At 41.5% G+C, this 18,083-nt stretch overlaps 2 pseudogenes; both read left to right on the forward strand.

The window, feature by feature from the left end:
* Positions 1-10,223: 10,223 nt before the first annotated feature.
* On the forward strand, positions 10,224-11,247 carry LOC111158968 (annotated as a pseudogene).
* A 4,972-nt stretch (positions 11,248-16,219) lies between these two features.
* Positions 16,220-17,293, forward strand: LOC111158969 (annotated as a pseudogene).
* Positions 17,294-18,083: the final 790 nt, after the last annotated feature.

Here is an 18,083-nt window from a genome sequence, read left to right on the forward strand (position 1 = left end):
CAGGGTTATTCCATCTTCTCTGAAAGTTTCACCAATTCTTATGTACATGTCAGTCTGTCATGATTTTAGCAGAACAGTCTCGTGAGTTAGCCTTGACTCCTAAGTCTGGAGGACAGTTAGACTTTCAATCAAAATGGAAAAAAACTGTAGAGCATATGAGACGTATTTCTTTGTTAAACAAAGACGACCAACTCTGATATTGCAGACATTGGTAAAAATCACAGCACCACAGCTGCCGTCTGCATTCTGGCTAAGATCATAGTTAGCTGAAGAGAGACGCAGCACCATCCAGAAGGGGTTGTTTGCTGTTAAATCTTACAGAGGATAAACAGAGAAAACTGGTCCAAGGACATGGACTCGGCAAACCCACAAACTTGGATTTCCCTTATTTCTCTAACATTGCAGATTTTGTGAAAATAATATTAGAAATTTCTTATTCTTCCTCAAGTAAACTGCTGCTTGGGTCAAATACTAAACAGAGCTTGGACTGAAACGCATGACTGCTTGAAACACACTATCCATGTACTTTCAAAAAAAGCGCTTGGCCCATTAATGTATGTATGGATCTTTACGTGGGCATTCTGTCACTCTAGTAAGCGCTGATGATTTCCACCTGCAACACTCATCATTGTGTTTGTCGCTCGCTACTCACCACCCTTAAAATGAGCCTTAGTCTCACAGGTTTGGTCTCTATATAGCAAGTTTAAGGTCCTTGGACAACAGAAAGGACAGCTTCCCAAGAAGTCACCCATTTCAGAAATGCTCGTTCTGCCGTCTTCCTAATGGAGGATCAGCAGAGATCAGCCTTGTTTCTTTTATTTGGATGATATTAAGTCCCAAATGGAGTTGTTCACTGGGCTCCTTTCTCTGGGCAGCCCGGCACTCCAAATAATGGGACACTCACGAGGAGCCCTCTTTGGGCTCCATTGTTTACAATGAAGATTCAGAAGCAAATAATGAGCCAACCTAGTCTAGTCAGGGACTTTTCCATACTTTGAAATGCTGGCCTTTAGCTGTCTGGAAATCTCGGTACACGAGTCTCAGTTTTTTACTCTGGGTTCTGCTCTATTTGTCCACAAGAATGTGCTATATAGCTTTCCTTAGATTCTAATTGCTATCATCTTAAATAGGAAAAAAAAGGAGATTACAAAATTGCTTCTACACTGGAAGTATAATTATGTAAAAATTATGTACGCATATGGACAGGGACTGGAAGGGAAAGAGGAAAAATGAAAACAATTTGATTTATAGGGGGTGGCAGGACGATGAGTGAGGATTTTTTTTAATTCTTTCCTATAGATTTTCATAAACATTCTCGGAGGCTGTGCTTGCAACAAAATACAGACAGTTAAGTCTGTGACTTCTTGTAGATAAAATGCTGATCATCCTTCTGTTCGTTTAGTGTTTGTCTTACATGGCCAATGTTCCCTTTTGTACATTATCTGAAAGAACAGATTTCACCATAATTTAGGGAGTCTTTGCCAAGAAAATCAATAAAGACATATTTATACAGAACCTAGAGTGGGCTGGTTTTCTCCAGGAATGTGTTCAGTTAATTGAAAAGGTTTTGGTTAAGGTTAGCCAGTCGGAGATCACGGCATTGTAGACAACACATACTGTGAGTATGAACTTCGTACAACCTTTCAAATACCTTTGGGAAGGCAGGAAATTGAAATATTGTGCTATATTGGCAACTAAATGGTCATTTATCATCCATGCTAAGTTTGGAGCTGAGAAGAACAGTTTGGAAACTCTCGAAGGGCCTTTATTAACAATTTCAAAGTTAGACCCGTGTATGTAGATTTTCACAGCATATTTGGGGAAGACTAAGAGATAACATCTGCGTATACTATTAACATGGCCTCTTTAATAACAACTTCGGACTGTATTCACACCCACAAAAGCTGCATTAAAATACATTAAGCTTGAGACACCAACTGACAAAAGCAAGGAAATTCACAGTTAAAGGGGAAACGTGCCATATGTTCTTCAATACCTAAGAGCAACGGGGTGCATTTGGAAAGTCATTAAAGCGGCACCCAGTTGTGCCTAGGTATTGGAGAACATATGGAATCTTTTCCTCCGTGAGTGTAATTTTCCCTGCTTCATTGAATGCATGTATCAGTCTTCACTTTTTGGTCGTATAGGTTTTTGTTTGTTTAATTACCATAACATGTAAAATAAATACCTTCTCATTTTCAAAAACCAACACAATCACACAATGGAAACTGGTTCTCTACTTTTGCTGCTTGATGGTTTCTCATTATTTGTCTTTTTCCAAGGTTCCTGCACCATTCCTACAGTTCCAGCTGTTTCCTACTCCTAAGGAGTGCTGTTTCCTGTCCCCATCCTGAGGACGATGTCTCCCGGGTAGTCAATACTTGCCTCTTCCACCAGCACCTCAATGGGCTGAAGTCAGAGTTCTAAGAGCAAAAGAACCCATTCTTCTGGACATTTGCTACTAGGGTAAAGTCTCATTCTTCTTTAAATATGGGCTTTAACCTCCCATTTTGGCAGAAGTAGAAGCCAGCGTGATGTAAAAAGGTGTTTATTAATATCATCGCATCCTCTTTTTGTGCCATTCTTTCATTCATTCATTTATTCAGCCCTTTAGTTGTTGGGCACCTGCCACGTGCTAGGATTGGGAATAAAGTAGCAACCAAGACCTGAATCCCACCCCCCCCAAGTTGCTCGCTGTCCATAGGAGCAGACAAAAGAGCAAGCTGGCAGTGATCACGCAGCGTGATAAGTGCTGCCACAGGGGTCGGCAGAGGAGGCTGAGGAAGCACAGAGGACGCTACCTAACCCATACTTGGGGCTCTGGATGAAGAGCCTGAGAGTGAGCGACTGCCATGACAACCATTGTAGGGCCAAGTTTATAACTGAATTCACTCAATACAGTCCACGGGCTTCTACGGAGCACCTATGACACGCCAGGCCCTGGACTAGGGACTAGGAATATTGACACAACTCTTGCAGTTTTGAAGCATGGGAGTGACATGAATAGATTGGCATAATCACTGAAAATGAAAAGGGCAGAAAGAAGTGGGGAGCCAGAACACGCAAGCCATGCTTTATGCTACAGCAAGGAAGCAACCACAGAAGAGCTATAACCAAGAGAGCAGTATGATCAAATTAGTGTTTTAGAAAAATTACCCTGATACCATTAAAGAAAAGATAATGAAATCACCCTGACACCATTAAAGAGGAGATAATGGAAGGAGTCAAGGAAACTGTTAGGAGGCTGATGAAAGATACTGAGGCTCTCAACAAGGGGAATGACAGCTGGGATGGAAGGGCATGGATAAAGTCAAGTAATATTTAGGGGAGAGTCAGCAGAACATGGTGATTGTTTGGATCTGAGAATTGGAGAGACATGATAGATCTGTGGGGCTGTGGAATTCACAGAGACTCACTGAAGAGTAGAGGAAAACATAGAGATTATCTAGTTAAATGTTCTCATTTTTATGCATAAGGAAACTGGAAGTCTAGAATAGTTGGCTGACTTTTTCAGGTCAACCAATCTATTTGATGGTGGTGCAGGGCCTAAGACCAAGATCTCACAGCTCACAATGAAGTAGTTTTTCAATTTAAGGTACCATCTAGGTGGATATAAAAATATTAATTAACTTCAGAATCCCCCAACGCTGAAAACTAATCTCAAAATTATTTGAATGTTTCCCCATACTTTCCTTGCTTTTCTATTCCCACCACATTTGATCTAAAATTTATGCTCTCTCCAGCTTCTTTCAGGCTCTGAAAAGATGAATTCCAAGTGGGAAGTATGATGACCTCATGATACTGTGACTGAAACACAAACATTTTATGTAGATACTTATTTTGTAATTAAAATTTGAGGATTACAGCAAAGAAATACCACAAAATACATAGTAATGAGTTGAGATGTATCCTCAGAAAGTCATTTTTCCCTCCCTGCGTCTCAATTTCTAACTGTAAAATAAAGAAAGTAACATTTATTGACTGCAGAGATAAATAATGTTGGAAGGCCATGAACCCTGAAATGTATTAAAAAATGTTTGCTAAATATAAAATGGTTACATTCCTTACCTCTCAGACACAGCTAGTTTGGTTCTAGACTGTCCATGATAGTCCCAACTCAGAAGAAATTAACAACAAATGTGAGTCTAGGTATCTCTGCCCAGTGCAAGTGTCAGCCCTACCTGCTCACACAGACACTTCAATGTGCTTCTTCCAATGTACTTCCAATGCCTTTTTTAACACAACTGCATCATTTACTGCATCAGCATTTTGAGGTAGCACATACTCTCAATCGCTTTCACAAGGGACCCATGAATTCCAAGACACTCTGAATCTTCCTCTTCAATTTGAAAAACTTTATTTGGCACCTGAGATTTGTTTTCTCCTTCACTCTCTGTACCGGGTGTCTCATGCCTAACACTGAGACTGCTGGCTCCCCAGCAGACAGCCTAGTGCACCAAAATTATGCTATAAAAGGAGGTCAATAGGGGCACCTGGGTGGCTCAGCCAGTTAAGCGTCTGCCTTTGGCTCGGGCTGTGATTCCAGGGTCCTGGGACTGAGTCCTGCATTGGGCTCCCTACTCAGTGGGGAGTCTGCTTCTTCTTCTCCCTCTGACCCTCCTTCTGCTTGTGCTCTCTCTCTCTCTCTGTCAAATAAATAAAAATCTTAAAATAAAATAAACGGTGGTCAACAGTTGAAAAGAAAGATATTTATATAATGGAGATAATATTTATGAAAACGTTGAAGTGATATATGTTTTATTCTTCATAAATATCTTCCTGTGGCTTCTCACCCATTAGATCAATGTGGCATGACGAGGTGGGGGTGGAGATGGGAGCTTCTAGTACAACCTAGAACAAAGAAGTCTTTGCTCAGCTTGGATCTCAAACTCGATTCTTCTAAGTCCTTAGGAAGACAATGAACTGGAAAGCCAGGTTCATTGGAGGGTTTCTAAATCTCCTTTTAAATTCCATTGTATAGCAAGAGTTAAACTTAGGGCTCTGCGAACAGAGACTTATTATTAACCACAGTGTAAAAGAATATGAAGGATATGTCATATAATGGAATTGCCACCCAGGAAGGGGAAAATCCTTCCTGTGCCGAGAGGAGGAGCTGGTGGCGAGGGTCATACATTTTGGGCAGATAAAAGGAGGGAGAAAATGCCTCATCCCTAAGTAGGTCAAAGAAAAGGAACCCTAAATATATTGAAAGAATCTTGAACATCCTCGTGGTGGTCTACTTTCATGGCCACGTGCTAATACAGAAAGAGTAATTATGATATTCTAGAAACACTAAGTGTGGCAGCATCAGCAGGAGAGACGGCAGATGGTTCTGAGAACACTTCCAGTGGTCCGAAGCCTGCGAGTGGTGGGGGATGGGAGACACTGAGAGAACTAATGAGCCAGCACAAGTCTGGCGCAGGACAAGGACATTCAGAGAACTCAAGATCAAAGGGGCCCTCGATTATCCCAGTGGATAATCCAGGGAGACAGCCACACTACAGCAGGCATTAGCACTGGATGCTACATGACTCAAAAGGATGCAGAATATTCCTGAAAAAAAAACCCTAAGTTCCTTCTGTCCCACCTCTGCTGCCATCAGACATGGGCCCTCCCCTGCACACAGACATCAATGTGGGGAAAAGGATAAGGGAAAACCCCTGGATGCAGTCCTGAGAGAGGGGGTCTGAACACTGCAGGGGATGACTACCCAAGAGAGCCTAAGATGAGGAACTCGGTTGCCTTCGTGGTTAGTTTAAGTTTTCCATCATCAACAAGACTGGAGATACCAGAGCAAGACGACCTAAGTTTTAGGTGATACCAAATGTTATATATGGTAACATTTACAAATGTTTCAATTTCAATCCTGTTATACTGGCTTGTAGAAGAAATGATTAAGCTTCCCTCTAAGACAAAACTACCGCCACATCCCAAAGTGAAACCAGGATCCTCAAGGTTCTTGCAAAGCATATTGAGAATGGAGCCGGACTCATGGGGAGGACAGAACCTGCATTTCCTTCTTGCCAGTTCGGTGGCCCCTCCTCCTTTCTTCACTAATGTAATTATTCAAAGCAGGCTTGAATACAGATAATGGAAGGCGTGATTTGGTTGACAACCAAATGTTCTAATGACATTAAAACATGCAAGTTTAATTTCAGCCATGACCAAATCTACCGACTGTACTCTCTTCTCATAATAAAAATAGATTAGATAACCAGCTAGGTTGAAAGAGCCACACGGGCTTGCCTATTGGCCGCGGGAGCAAGCAGGAGAGCTCCTCACTGACTGCTGTGCTGATTGACAGGGGCCTCGGAAACAATAGAAGAATATGACAAACAGCTCCCTTTTTTGAATCAAACTCAAAACTCCAAAAAGGCTTTCATGCAGCCATGGCTGGCTGGTGTCTTCTTTGATGTGATAAAATTTCAGTCATTTTCAGCTGGAGTTGTAATTGCTGTGTATGGGGAGGGCTTAGGGGCTGACTCTCCAGTATTATTTTATTATTCCTTCAATTCAGTAATAATATAATAACTTCAAGACTTAACAGCTCAGATAAAGAATAGTGGCCTATTGAGAAACTTTATTATTTTGCTTTTGACAGGACGCTCTTTCAGACATTCTTCTGGGGGTTAAAAAAAAAACCCTATTTGGATTATTTGCATAAGAATATATTTTATTGTAATGTGTCTAGCATTTTCATAGCGGAAAATCCAGGAAAATGAACAGCATATTATCATTACAAACAATGATATTTAGAATTAGAACAGAAAGTCCTTGGTCATTTTTCAACCTGCCAACCAAATCAATGCCGAGAGAAAACTGTGTGTGTGGTGTGTGTGTGTGTGTGTGTGTGTGTGCACGTGCGCGCGCGTATGTGTACGTACTTGTGCACAAGCCTGTGGGCTGATGAGAGCGTCTTACAGAGATATGGATTTATAATTTGCTACCAGCAAGGGAAGCACTTTAAATGGCACTAAGTTAGCTAGGGAGCAGTGGCAGGAGGCAAGGGTCATAAACTCTAGAGCAAGTGTATGGCGTGTTTCACTTTTGCGTACATTTTTCAATCTTAAAACAGATTTACTCAGGATTTAAGACTTTATTAAGGTCAAAAGGATTACATTAAGTTCATAGACACGTTTGTTTTATTAATTGAGTCATAAGTTCTGGCCGTCTGCAAACACGTTTGAAAACAGGCATCAGATGGTTTCCATTGCCATAATAGATCAGAAAATCTGCCAGTAAGTCTGTTTGCAGCTCTTAAAAGCTGTTGAACAAAAATGTGTTTTGAACTATCGACAATTACCTGAGAAAACAACTGGATTCTGTAAGTCGGTTTGTTTATATTCCCAATACACTCGCTCTTACCCCACTTGCTACACTCTTGGCCCGAGCCGTCCACTCCAGGGCATTAGAGGTGATCTTGCTTTGAAAACATTTCCCTCTTCACCCTCATTAAGATGGTATATCAAGAGGAGTGTTAACAAGTTTTTCTACTGACTTACTATTGATGGAGAGGAGAAAACAGTGAATCCAGAAAAGGAAAAACAAGTTGGGTTTTTACTAAATCACAACGATAGAGTGTGTAAAAATAATATATACAGTATCCTAGATTTAAAAAATATTACCGTTACACTGGAAAGCCCATTAGTGCCTTCCTGAATCTATGGCCTTGTCTCTGCACCCAGAGGTAAGAAGACTGACCTGATTCTTGTGCTTATCTCCTACTGGCTTTTCTTTATAGTATTTACTATATGCGTTTGTGTCCCTTAACAACATATTGTTGAGTTTTCCATGGCTTGAACTCTATAAAATGAAATAATAATTTAATGTGCTCTCCTGCAACCCTTTCTTCTTAAGATCATGTTCCCAACATCTGTCCACGATGTAGCATGTAATGAGTTAGCCGCTGTTTTTTCCTCAGCTTTACTGAGATATCACTGACACAGAATATTGTGCGAACTTAAGGTATACAATGTGATGGCTTGATACACATACATATTGCAATGTTTCCCAAAAGATTAGTTAACACAGCCTTGACCACACATAACTACCATTTTGTTGTTGTTACAGTGAGAATTTTAGGCATTACTCTCCTAGAGACTTCCACGGCTGCAATACGGTATCGTTAACTACCATCCCCATGTTGTGTATTTCATCCCCATCATCCCCATTTCATCTTATAACTGAGTTTGTACCTCTTGAGCAAGCTTTCCCCACTTCCCCAGCCCTCAGCCCCTCACAACCACCACTCTCTCCCCAGTTTCTATGAGTTCAATGTGTTCGGATCCCACACGTAGCAAGATCATACAGCATTTCTCTTTCTCTGTCTCACTTATTTCACCCAGTATAATGCCCTCCAGGTCCATCCATGTTGTCACAAGTGAGAGGATCTCCTTTTTTATGGTTGAATAATATTCCATTCTATACAAACACACACACACGCACACACACACACCATATTTTCTTTACCCATTCATTAATCTACATATACTTAGGCTGTTTCCATATTTTGGCTATTGTGAATAATGCTGCAATGACCATGAGAGTATAGGTATCTCTCTGAGATCCAGAGTTCATTTTCTTTGTATAAGTACCCAGAAATGGGGTTGCTGGATCATGTCAGAGTTCTATTTTTAATTTTTTTGAGAAACCTCCATACTGGTTTTAATAGCTATTGTACCATTTTACAATATATAAAAGATCTAAATGAGGAAAAATGCATAGAGGGTCAAATGTGGGGTTTTAGTAAACTGGATATTTCGAGATCTTAAAGTACTCCATTAGAGATAAGTTAAGGTTACTTTTTGCTGTCATTAAAACAACCAGTCAGAGGCGCCTGGGTGGCTCAGTGGGTTAAGTGTCTGCCTTTTGCTCTGGTCATGATCCCAGGGTGCTGGGATCCAGCCCTGCCTCGGGCTCCCTGCTTGGTGGGCAGCCTGCTTCTCCCACTCCCTCTGCCTGCCGCTCCCCCTACTTGTGCTTGCTCTCTCAAATACATGAATATAATCTTTTAAAAAAACAATCAATCAGGGCACCTGGGAGGCTCAGTGGGTTAAGCCTCTGCCTTCAGCTCAGGTCATGATCTCAGGGTCCTGGGATGGAGCCCTGCATCGGGCTCTCTGCTCAGCAGGGAACCTGCTTCCCCCTCTCTCTGCCTACTTGTGATCTCTGTCAAATAAATAAATAAAATATTTTTTAAAAAAATCAATCAAACAACCAGTTAAACAGTTTAAAAGAAACCAATGAGTCCTCTTTACGATTTACCACTGTGCCATTATGAAGTCACAGCCTCCGTCAGTAAACATGTTTTAAAGTTTCATCTCCACAACGTCACTAGTATTTGGCTAAGACATTCCTAGCTGTCCTTTAATCTTCTGACCTATGCTTGGTTTTCACAGTGATACTCACTATGGCAGCTGTTTTTTTTTTTTTCCTAATTCCTCTGAATGCTTACTGTGTGCTCAACATTGTACTAAAGGATTTTAACTGTATCCTCATGCTATCCCTTAAAGCAAATACTGTTACTACTTTCATTTTTTCAAATAAGGAAACAGGCTGAGAATGCCTAGGGACTGTATTTCATTTATCTTAAGAACACACTTCACATTCCTGAAATCAGGATGCACCTTGTAATCAGTGATGTCTTACAATCACTGCTTCCCAGACAATAGCCTGGTGTAGTAGCTATTACCCGTGCGTGTGTATACTTGGTCATACTTGTTGATATGACTGTCAATTCACTTGAATTTATGGATAATGTTAGTACTTAACATGGTGAGTTTTATTGACATTTTTAATGTTTTCAAGACTGTTGGTTCTGAATTGACATTGCCAAGAAAAGGTACTGTGTAGGCTGAAAGCGCTGGAAACAGGACAGCAGGAAGGCAACTGGATATTAGTAAAACAAATACATGTATTACCAGAGGAATGTATACAATTCCTGATTCTCTTGCAAAGTGACAACTAAGTGATTTATAGGACCTATGGAAGAAAGATGCCCACGAAAAGAAAACTTTGTTATATTGTGTTACCACTATATCCAAAAGGATTGCCAAACTAAGCAACGGAAGGCAAGAGAAACTGTCAGATCCCTCCACCCAAAAATGCAAGAAACCTCAAGGCATACAGTAACAGCCAATGCACACTGCACAGCACAATTGCTATGGGATTATGTCACTGTTTAATTAGAACTTTCCTTTTTATTGGTTGGGTTCCCTGAGCAACGCCATGGCGGTCGGCAAGAACAAGCGCCTTACGAAAGGTGGCAAAAAGGGAGCCAAGAAGAAAGTGGTTGATCCACTTTCTAAGAAAGATTGGTGAAAGCACCAGCTATGTTCTATATAAGAAATATTGGAAAAACATTAGTCACAAGATCTCAAGGAGCCAAGATCTCATCTGATGGCCTCAAGGGTTGCATTTTTGAAATGAGCCTTGCTGATCTACAGAATGATGAAGTTGTATTTAGAAAATTCAAGCTAATTACTGAGGATGTTCAGGGCAAAAACTGCCTGACTAATTTCCATGGCATGCATCTTGCCCGTGACAAAATGTGCAACATGGTCAAAAAATGGCAGACCATGACTGAAGCTCACGTTGATGTCAAGACTACTGATGGTTATTTGCTTCATCTGTTTTATATTGGTTATACTAAAAAAAGCGATAATCAGATTTGGAAGACCTCTCATGCTCAGGACCAACAGGTCCTCCAAATTCAGAAAAAGATGATGGAGATCATGACCCGAGAGGTTCAGACAAATGACTTAAAAGAAGTGGTCAATAAATTGATTCCAGACAGCACTGGAAAATATATAGAGAAAGCTTGTCAGTCCATTTATCCACTCCATGATGTCTTCGTTAGAAAAGTAAAAATGCTGGGGGTGCCTGGGCGGCTCAGTGGGTTAAGCCTCTGCCTTCAGCTCAGGTCATGTTCTCAGGGTTCTGGGATTGAGCCCCACATCGGGCTCTCTGCTCAGCAGGGAGCCTGCTTCCCCCCTCTCTGCCTGCCTCTCTGCCTACTTGTGATTTCTGTCTGTCAAATAAATAAATAAAATCTTAAAAAAAAAAAAAGTAAAAATGCTGAAGAAGCCCAAGTTTGAATTGGGAAAGCTCAAGGAGCTTCATGGTGAAGGTAGTAGTTCTAGAAAAGCTACTGGGGATGAGACAGGGCTAAAGTTGAACGAACTGATGGATATAAGCCACCAGTCCAAGAATCTGCTTAAAACTGAGACATTTAATGGTGACAAATAAAAAATCTTATTTGTGATGTTTAAAAAAAAAGAAAGAAATTTCTTTTTTATTGGTATATAAAATAATGATGTGTCACAGAATTGATGACATCTTAGACTTAATGGCATCAGGTACCTTGCCCAGGGTCACACCACTAGTAAGTATAAGGGTAGAGGCTTACAAAGCAGGCTTGTGTTCTTAACCAAGAGACTTTAGTGGACCTTGTTTGATTTTTTTTTAACTTCTCTTCTACCTTTTAACAAGCCCATAAGCATTTCTTTTTAAAATAAATATTACTTGTATTTTTTTTTATAAGTTCATGACCATCTTGGGGATAATTGTAGACTCCTTGGGAACAGGATTCAAAAGAGAGCCAAGAATCACTCAAATTAAAGGAAAACATCAAATAATCAGAAGAGCAGCTCACTGTGGTTCTCAAATGGGGGAAAACAGATTCCCTCTGTATAAGGTCCCCCTCAAAACAACAGTGAATGGGCAGTGTCTTCTATCATTTGAGAACACAGAATGGGAGTATAAATCACAGAATCAGTGGTATCGGGGTCTTGGCTCTGTACTGTCACATTTCATAGCCCTTCCATAACTCCTTCCATGCTTTTGGAATCTACAGCTTTAAGGAGCTTAAGAAAAATAAAACTAAAAACTAATCTAAAATAAAAAATTGATCACGATTACCGCAGGGTGTTGGTCATAGCTCTAATGGTAATAAATGATCAAACAGTGTGTTATTATTTATTATTGACTCTCAATTTTCTCTCATTCAGTCGTTATGGACACACATCAGTGCTTTGGGGATCTTCATGCCATCATCTGGGTTCAGGTTTCAACTCTACTACTTAGCAGCTGGTTGACTTTGGGCAAATAATTCCATTTTCATAAGCCTCATTTTTCTCAGGTGTAGAATCAGGGTCTTATAATACATGCCTCGAGGGCTGTTATGAGCATGAGATAAGGTTATGAAATGAGATAATGCCTACACAGTAATTCAGCACAGTGCCTGTTATTTAAAGGCTGACTGAACATAAGATACCAGTATTACTAGCAACACAACCCTGTGTGTAACTAAACAATTTTACCAATGACGAAACTAAGGTTCAGAGAAGTTAAATCAATACCCGAGGTCACACAGCTATTAAGCAGCAGAACTGGTACATAAGCCCAGAAGTGCACTTGCCTTAAGTGCTGGCAAAGCTCGTCAAAGAGAATCTCTCAAAGTCTGTGCCAACTCAGCAATGACCATTCTTTTACGATCTCCATGTAACTTGACACATTGCTACAAGAGCTATACAGCTTGAACGTTATTTTCCCTTCTTTCATAAAGGCTACCGATGGATGAAGATGGAAATAAAATTTGAATTGACTTTACAGGCCAATCATAGGACATGGTTGTCAAAATGTCACAGGCCAATTTTCGCTATAACCGAAATCTCTTCATTACAAAAAAAGGACCGAATCCTAGCTACATTATCACAAATGCGAGAGATATTTGACACAATTTTTTTTGAACAACAAAGAATATGGACATGGTGTAGGGAGCTTAATGTAAAGGCTCTGACCTGTACTAAAACCCACTTGAATTTCCTATTACTCTAACTCGTGGTGATTATTTGAATTTGCGTGCAAGCTCTTAATCTGCATAATTAGTTCCAGTACCTCACAGAAGCAGATTGAGACCTAATCAAGGAGGTCAAGAGTTGGACAAGAGGGAGCGCCAGAGGAGAGGATGCTGTGTTAACCCCTGCTCTTAGGTGAATCTTTGTGTTCAGGAGCCACTGAGCTGGGAACAAAGAGATGGCCTAGGCATGCAGAGAGGAGATGGAGAGAAAGACCTCTGGGGAGACAGCCCTGTAGATTTCGGGAGCCGTGATCCCTGCCGCAGAGGTTGGGGAAGCAGAAAGTGCTGGAACTCCAGATCAGCAGACCCAAACCAGTTCCCTCGAAAGAAAAAGTATGAGTGCACAGAGCTGATCACACCAGAGGGGAGAAGACCACAGCAGTGGCACCAAAACACCCTCCAGCACAGACTACTGAACCAACCATACCTGTTGGCTGTGTAAAACTCTCAAAGGGAGAAGCACAGCCCACAGAGAGTTAGGCAGTCCTCCCTCATCCTCCCTAGTTCTCCCTCGTCCTCCCTAGCTAGTCCCCTAGCTGAGCACTCAGTTCAAGGCAAAGCAGTCAGCTGAACAACTGGGACCACCTTTGAACTGTGTGCTTGATGTATAACACTCACCAGTGGAGAGGCCCTGTCCTACGACAGTGGCCATGATCCTCTCCACAGAACAGGGTCCTGGGAGAGCCGGGAAAACCATGCACCTGGACAACAGGAGCCATGGAGCAAGCTCCCCAGCATGGCAAATGTGCTAGAGGAGACCGGCCAGCAGTTGCGGAGCTGCAAAACACCTATGGCTTCTGTCAAGGGAACGCTCTTCCAAAGAGATCAGGGAGCATATTCCTTGCGGGGCTCTACATAACGGAGAAGGTCTCTGGGTGCAGTCTTGGGCTAGGACGCCTCAAAGGCTGGTAGTGACCACTACAGAAGACCATCTCCAGCTCAGAAAGTTCTCATGGACAACAGGGGATTAGTTGCCAACCAAGACAAATTCGTGGGCCACCTCATTTTTCTAAGTAAGTTTGGCGCCCTAAAAGACAAGAGCATAAGTGTATTATAAAAAGCAATTCTGCTTTGTTAAACCACATTTATTCTAATGAAAAACTTATAGAAACTTTTTATCATAAGATATAAAATGACTTTATACATGCTGTACAGCAGCTTATAGCCCTCTCATTTTTAAAAAAGATTTTATTTATTTATTTGAGAGAGAAAGAGAAAGAGGGAGAGAGAGAATGAGCATGGGAGGGACAGAGGGAGAGGGCGCAGTGGTCTTCCTGCTGAGCAAGGGCCCAATGTGGGGCTGGAGCCCAATGTGGGGCTCGATCCCAGGTTGGGCTCGATCCCAGGACCCTGGGATCATGACCCGAGCCGAAGCAGCCGCTTAACCCACTGAGCCACCCAGATGACCCTAGCCCTCTCATTTTTTTTTTAAGATTTTATTTATTTATTTGACAGACAGAGATCACAAGTAGGCAGAGAGGCAGGCAGAGAGAGAGAGGAGGAAGCAGGCTCCCTGCAGAGCAGAGAGCTCGATGTGGGGCTCGATCTCAGGACCCTGGGATCATGACCTGAGCCGAAGGCAGAGGCTTAACCCACTGAGCCACCCAGGCGCCCCTAGCCCTCTCATTTTTAAAGTGACAAATCTACCAAGTGCATCAGAAATGAATTCACTAAATGTCAGCTTTCTGGAAATTCAAAACTTAATGAACTGATTCCTTTCCACTAACAAGTTGACGAATCAGCACTGAGTAAAACTCCAACATAGAGCCCAGTTAGCATCACTGTACGCGCTGTTACACTGATTTATAATCCACAACCTGTCACTTCTAGGGAGAAAAGAGACATCTAACACACAGATACCTAGATCTACATACACATGCAGGCACATACTCTTTTTTTTTTTTAAAGATTTTATTTATTTATTTGACAGACAGAGGTCACAAGTGGGCAGAGAGGCAGGCAGAGAGGCAGAGGGAGAAGCAGACTCCTCGCTGAGCAGAGAGCCTGATACAGGGGCTCGATCCCAGGACCCTGAGATTATGACCTGAGCTGAAGGCAGAGGCTTTAACCCACTGAGCCACCCAGGCGCCCCATAGGCACATACCCTTATACTCACACTTACACTCTCACACACATTTCCACAAGAATGCCCACTCACCCACCACCTACACAGAGGCTCATACGCACACACACATATATTCATTCACACCCACATGCACACTCAACACACATAATGCACATGCAACAATATACTTACAGACTCATAACACACACTCACAAATCCACATACATACACACCTAACAAATGGTATACATGAATAAGCCACTTCTATTGAATCCATACGACACTGTGAGTTAAGTACTAACTAACTCTGTATAGCTCATCTCCTGGAGTTAATTGAAGCTCATGAAAATAAAAAGACCCTGTCCAAGCTCATGCAGTTAGTAAATGGAAGGGTATATCTGATTCTGAAGTGGAGAATTAGACGCAAACCAACTCACTGTATCTGTGACCTCTTAAGGATTTCACTAATTATACCATCGTTTTAGTTAAGAAAACTCAAAGCACATTCCTCTGAAACACTTTCTCACTTAATTTTTGAACTGTGTATATTTTGTGGGAAATTCAATCCACATGTTTGCAATTCATTTACACCAAAATCCTCCAAATACTGTTTCTTAGGAGGTATTTGATGTCAAAAGAAGGCTTTTGAATTTTTCAGTGAGATTTTTCAAGCTTTATATTTTATTAAAAACAGGCAACACCATTGTCCCAAGCTTAGGGAAATTTGAAGTTATGTTCAAGATTTTTTTTTCTGTTTTGTCACTTTGAGGATCATTTTATACTCAGTTATTTAAATAAAGATTGATTTAGCTCTTGTGAGTGCTTTCTGTTTTGTGTGTGGCTGCTGCTTTAGGCAACGACACACTTAATCACCTTACAAATAATACTACGATTTGTTTGTTCCCTGGTAAGCTAACTATAGTGACAGCACAAACAATTGGATTATTCCAAAGGAATTTTTAAGAATACTGAACTCTACTAGCTTAGTGGTAGATTCCTAGAAAATATAGAATTCTAACAGAATAGTCAAGAGATTTGGGGTAGAGGTGAAGGAAGACATGTGGATTCTAAGATGTGGGTACTCTGCTTCAAAACTAAAACTTCCCCCCAAAATCACGGATGAGCCCTAAGGAAATTGCTCGGAGGAGTAATGAGTCCCAACTAATCATGTGAAATCATTTCCAATAGCCTTATTCCCTCTATATAGTTCCTTTAATGAAAAACCTTAAGACCCGCTTTCTGCCCGTGGATGCCTCCGAGTAAGCATCGTTAAAGTCTCCCCTCCCACTGCCGTCATGTCTAAGTCAGAGTCTCCCAAAGAGCCTGAACAGCTGCGGAAGCTCTTCATCGGAGGTCTGAGCTTTGAAACAACCGATGAGAGTCTGAGGAGTCATTTTGAGCAATGGGGAACACTTACGGACTGTGTGGTAATGAGACACCCAAACACCAAGCGCTCCAGAGGCTTTCGGTTTGTCACATATGCCACTGTGGAGGAGGTGGATGCAGCCATGAATGCAAGGCCACACAAGGTGGATGGAAGAGTTGTGGAACCAAAGAGGGCTGTCTCAAGAGAAGATTCTCAAAGACCTGGTGCCCACTTAACTGTGAAAAAGATTTTTGTGGGTGGCATTAAAGAAGACACTGAAGAACATCATCTAAGAGATTATTTCGAACAGTATGGGAAAATCGAAGTGATTGAGATCATGACTGACCGAGGCAGTGGCAAAAAGAGGGGTTTTGCTTTTGTAACATTTGATGACCATGATTCTGTAGACAAGATTGGCATTCAAAAATACCATACTGTGAATGGCCACAACTGTGAAGTAAGGAAAGCGCTCTCTAAGCAAGAGATGGCTAATGCTTCATCCAGCCAAAGAGGTCGAAGTGGTTCTGGAAACTTTGGTGGTGGTCGTGGAGGTGGTTTTGGTGGGAATGACAACTTTGGTCACGGAGGAAACTTCAGTGGTCAAGGTGGCTTTGGTGGCAGTCGAGGTGGTGGTGGATATGGTGGCAGTGGGGATGGCTATAACGGATTTGGTAATGATGGAAGCAACTTTGGAGGTGGCAGAAGCTATAATGATTTTGGCAATTACAACAATCAATCCTCAAATTTTGGACCCATGAAAGGAGGCAATTTTGGAGGCAGAAGCTCTGGCCCTTATGGTGGTGGAGGCCAATACTTCGCCAAAACCACGAAACCAAGGTGGCTATGTTGGTTCCAGCAGCAGCAGCAGCTACGGCAGCAGAAGGTTTTAATTACTGCCAGGAAACAAAGCTTAGCAGGAGAGGAGAGCCAGAGAAGTGACAGGGAAGCTACAGGTTACAACAGATTTGTGAACTCAGCCAAGCACAGTGGTGGCAGGGCCTAGCTGCTACAAAGAAGACATGTTTTAGACAATACTCATGTGTATGGGCAAAAAAACTCGAGGACTGTATTTGTGACTAATTGTATAACAGGTTATTTTAGTTTCTGTTCTGTGGAAAGTGTAAAGCATTCCAACAAAGGGTTTTAATGTAGATTTTTTTTTTGCACCCATGCTGTTGATTGCTAAATGTAATAGTCTGATCATGACGCTGAATAAATGTGTCTTAAAAAAAAAAAAAAAAACACCTTAAGACCCAAAATAAAATAAAGACCACCACATCAGAAGCAAATTTCACCCTTTGGGAAGCGGCTGCGTCACCTGATTTGCAACAGGAACAAAGCAGCTGATAACTTCTCAACTCTGAGACAAAGAATTTATAGACAAGGAACTCTTTGATGGGCGTGGTTCTAATGCAGAATACCTAAATTTGTATTTAGACATTGACATTTCTCCTGGAAGGATTCCTCTCCACTGCATGGAATGGAGACATTGTAACGAAATCTAATGTTTGCCACATGTACCGTAGCCCCTTCATCTGCCAGAGGTGTGTTTCCAAGATGCCCCATAGATGTCCCAAACAGCAGACAGTACCGAAACTTAGACTGTTTTTGCCTATACAAGTTACCTCTGATAGCGTTTCATTTATAAATTAGCCACAGGAAGAGATTAGCAACAATAACTAATAATAATAGAATGATTATAACAATATACTGCAGTAGAAGTTACAAAATATCTCTCAAAATATCTTATTGGAGGGTACTCACCCTTCTTCTCAGGATGCAGTGAGATGATA

Source organism: Enhydra lutris, unplaced genomic scaffold, assembly GCF_002288905.1.
Source record: "Enhydra lutris kenyoni isolate GAN:26980312 unplaced genomic scaffold, ASM228890v2 scaffoldscaffold65, whole genome shotgun sequence".
NCBI classification, from domain to species: domain Eukaryota; kingdom Metazoa; phylum Chordata; class Mammalia; order Carnivora; family Mustelidae; genus Enhydra; species Enhydra lutris.